Raw genomic sequence first — 4,489 nt, forward strand, 5'->3', positions numbered from 1 at the left:
CTCATCTAAGTCTGAATGCTTAGAACACACTTAAGATGTTTGTAAAATATGGTTTCTTTGTACCAGGTACAACTTAAGAGTTGTGTAGACCACTATATATTTTGACCTTTTAAAAACATCCATGAAAAAATGTTTATGGAAAATTTCAAATGTATGCAAAAAGGTAGAATATTATATAATGAACTCCATCCAGCTTCAAAACAGATCATCATAGCAATTGGCCGTATAAAAGTGACAGTTGACACTATCCACTGGGTAATAGGAAGAACACAGGCTTGTTCCCACTCTGCTGCTCCTACCCCAGGTCACCCAGCTTGACCTCCACTGTGTAACGAGTCACCACAGGTGCCTCACTGTCCTTGCCTGGAGGTTGCCAGAGCCTCACTATGGTAATGGCACCAGCGTCCCACACAGCTCTGCATTGGCTTTATCAGGACCGAGTTAGTCTCCCAAACTTCATGAAATAAATTTCCTTTTCGTCACCATTTTCTTATTAATCCTGTAAAGAGCCTTTGTAGACTTTTTTTTTCCTAACTGCCTCTCCCATGTAATCTTAATATCACAGATACACTGTGAGAAATAGGCTCACTGACCCAATCGAAGGAGGGACATGGAGACTTGGAGCATGTGAAGCAAGGCTTTAATCGACGTCCTTTCAAGAGCAAGTGTCTGACCGAAAGGCACATTGAGGGCACTTACAGCAGACGATTTATGAAAATAAATTGCCTAAGGAGTTGCACTTTCAGTCCCTCCTCCCTTTGTTCTTTGGCACATGCAGCCTGCGAAACAGAGAGGGGAAGAACCAGGAAGTGAAGCGTCTAAAGGTTTGGGACTCCATTGTGGTGGGTGGAGGGGGTGTGGGTTGTAAATATCCAATAGGTTGTACCTACAACTATACATAAATAAAGCACAGCTCTTATTTGGTATTTCTGAAGATGAATCCTCTCCCTTCTCACAATCCCTCTTCTAAGTTGATTCCATTTTCATTTATATTTCCTTTATGTTTGAAGTCACAAACATAGTCAGCAAGTGTTGGCTCTCCTCACAGGTTTATTTTCCAATAATAGGTTATTTTAGCCATAAGGCACAGAAATTTGTAAGATTCTGGTCAGCCCCCCATCTTTCCTCCTGTTCCTTCCAACTTACTGGCTTGATAGCTCTAGGAGCTGGATTGTCCAATTCCTGAGGGAAACCTAAAGTGGAGTAGGTAGTGTCTGTTACATTCTTAAAAGGAACCTTACGCCTGAGGTTTGCTGTGGTCAGATGCTCCCAGCATTGTTCCAAAGTATGTTTTTCCCTACCCAGGCACCTTGGGTCCTAACCTTTCCCTCTCTGTTTACTGAATCCTATCTTTTCCTATCATATTCCCCCTTTGAACATGTGACTCCACACTGCCATTAGGAATTGGGACAATAATCTTAACTGCTTCCTGCTGAGGGGGTGGTAATACTGGAATGGCAGGGCAAGTTCAGAGGTCAAGCCAGAGGTCTGATACAATGAGAAATTATTTGGAATGTCTCAGCAAAATTTTGTCCTATTTTTCTGGCATATGCAATGGCATCTATGAATGACATATAAAAAGAATACCATACCAACAAGCATTAATATTCTAAATGCAATGCCTCCTAGGAAGTGTTGGGAAAATGAATAAAGTTTTACACCACAAGATGGCCGATGGAACTAAAACAAGCTCTGGTTTCTAGCTTGGAGACACCTCTTCTGGGTTCTTCTTGCCCTGTTTGCCATGCACGCAAAAAACCCCACAGATATGGAAGCTGACAACTATAAATTACCATTCCCACTTGCATTCGGCGCTCAGATCTTTGGAGAAATGGTCTCCTCTGAGCCAACCGGTGTTAAATAAATCTCTGATCCACCAAGATCTCTGAGTGCTGCTTGGTTTTCCTGACAGCATTCCAGCCTGGTTCTGTAACCGGAGGAGATCACACCATGGGAAGGAAAGACATATTGTAGCCATTCAAAACAATCCCTGACATGTCTGGTCATATATATATATATTTTAAATCAATTTAACTATAGTTTTTCCTCCCTCTTCCATACTTATTTGGATCTTGTGATACTGTTGATTAGAATAATTAAGCTTCTGAAAGAGTTCATGGTCCTCAATCCTCAATTCCTTCTTTGGCCATCCAGTTTCCATAAGCATTCCATGAGGTGTAATTTACCTCAAGGAAAGATTGATATTTGATATTTAAATTACTATAAGTTTAGGCAAATGTTTATCCATCCTGGAGCTAGCAGCACTATAGCCTGTAATTCATGATGGGGTTTTGGAGTTGAGGAACCATAAGGCAGGCTGAAGGCAAAGGATAAGGTGCCACATCCCCCACCCCCAGGTGGGATATGTGATATTCCTCAGTCACTCCTGGCTGCCCAAGAACAAAGGAAAGGACAGAAAACAAATAGTTAAACTGAAAAAGTCTGCATCAGTTTACGAATATCTTAGTAATATTACAAGAAAAGGGCAATCATCAATAGCCTAATCTCCAGGAACTCCCTACTGTCTTATGGATAATGCTTTGCTAAAGGAAAAAACAACCTTAGCTTGACAATAGCTAGGCCTCCAGTAATGTCTTCTTTAGCATATGGCAATTCCTTTAAGAAACTTCCTCTTGACTTTACTTCCCCCCAACTCCATAGCATATAACCAGTCACTCTTCACAACCCCAGTGCAGCCCACATGCTACGGGCAGAAAGAGCTGCACTGGGGTTGTGGAGTGGTTATATACCTTCAGGTTGGGAAGGAGTTACAGTGTAAGTCTCTAAGGAATTTTGGAAGGAAGGTTTCCAGTACCTTGAGGGGCTAGTTAGGAAAACGTCATTTATTGCTACTTAGTAAAACCTCAGTCACGAGACCCTTCAGATGTATATTAGCCATATGCTTGGAGTATAATTGCCAACATATTCTTAGGAATTAAAGATAAAGGAGGTTTGCAAAGGAATTTTAATATGTTTAAGGAGACTCACAGGATCCTGGGGAGGGGGGGGTCAGGATGATAAGCCAAGATTCCCTTTTGCCCTTAAAGTGTCATCATCAAGGCAGCTGAACTCATAGAGGAAGGTCACTCTGCCTGTTTCAAGGACTTGTCAGTTGGACTGTAGGCAGTAAGGGAATTTTTCATTTGCCTTTGTTTCCCACATCACCATAGTGATAAGTACTTGCCCTGAAAACCCCTTACATCTTGATGAGGGTGATATTAAGGCTCCAGGAAATGGAGTCTATAGATTTTTATTAGGCTATGGATAAGATTGCTTTTTTCTTGCAGTTTACTAAGTTATCCATAAACTGAAGAAGACTTCTGTCCTGCATGATTGTGATCTCTATCAACCATTTGTTTTCTTTCCTTTCCTTTGTTTTTGGGCAGGCAGGAGTGTCTGAGGAACATCACACATATTCCACCTGGGGGTGGTGGGTCTGTTAGCTTATATTTTGCCTTCAGCTTGCCTTATGCTCCATCAGTCATAATATTTCTTCCTAGCAAGGGAGTGGGGCTCCCTGGCATTATCAAAAAAGAATGTAGGAATGTCTGGGTGGCTCAGTCCATTAAGTGTCCAGCTTCAGCTCAGGTCTGATCTCACAGTTTGTGTGTTCAAGTCCCACATCAGGCTCTGTTCTGACAGCTCAGAGCCTGGATCTGCATTGGATTCTGTGTGTCTCTCTCTCTGCCCCTCCCCTGCTCATGCTCTCTCTCTCTCTCTCTCTCTCTAAAAAATAAATTTTTAATGTGAAAAAAATTATGTCTCCCCATATGCATCCCAGAGGCTGAGAGAAAAATTTAGTCATAAGTTTTCCAGAGATGCTTCCAATCATAGAATAGTTGGCTAGAAGTGGAAAGAAGGACAGAAAAGGTGACTCTGATGTCAAGAAGGAAATCAATTGGTTTTCCTTCTATATCCAGAGGTATGTGAGACTCTGGGTTTCCAATATATAGTTGGTTTGGGGGAGCCACTGTAAAGAGCCCCAGGCCCCATCTGTCCCTTTCAGGGACACTGGTTATCTGAGCCCTGGCAGATTGAGATCCCCGAGGGCATTAAGATCTCAAGCAATTGTCTCCACACAAGGGGCATTGCATACTGGGTTTTGATTTCAGTTGTCCCCTCTGAGAACATTCTTGTTTCCAGTGCCTTGAATGGCCACATAAATGGCACTTAGTGCTAGGACCTCGGGAAGTCTGGTCTGAAATAATACCTAAGCCTGCAACTAGGCCTCAGGTTTTTTTCTTAGGCCTCCTTTCCTGTTCCTTATTCTCCTCTTGATCTCAGTTGTAATATACTCATAAGTGCTCATAAGAGCACCTCTAGGGTCCCTTCTGGGCCAAGAGCCAAATTTTTGCAGCTTTCTCCAAATATCTTGGGCCAACTGAATGGCAAATTTGTCCTTTAGCATCATCTCAGCCTCAGAGGGTATCAGAGGAGATGGCCCTCTAGTGAGAGCCTCCTTTAACCTTTCCAAGAAAGTCACCAGGCT

General features: G+C 42.5%; 1 long non-coding RNA gene across 1 annotated transcript; it reads right to left on the reverse strand.

Annotated features, from left to right (window-relative positions):
* Positions 1-624: 624 nt before the first annotated feature.
* Positions 625-1,918, reverse strand: LOC131516205 (uncharacterized). Its single transcript, XR_009263941.1, has 2 exons — positions 1,794-1,918; positions 625-779 (listed from the first exon to the last, which is right to left on the reverse strand). It is a non-coding gene; the product is annotated as an uncharacterized LOC131516205 (long non-coding RNA).
* Positions 1,919-4,489: the final 2,571 nt, after the last annotated feature.

Source organism: Neofelis nebulosa, chromosome 7 (assembly GCF_028018385.1).
Source record: "Neofelis nebulosa isolate mNeoNeb1 chromosome 7, mNeoNeb1.pri, whole genome shotgun sequence".
NCBI lineage: Eukaryota > Metazoa > Chordata > Mammalia > Carnivora > Felidae > Neofelis > Neofelis nebulosa.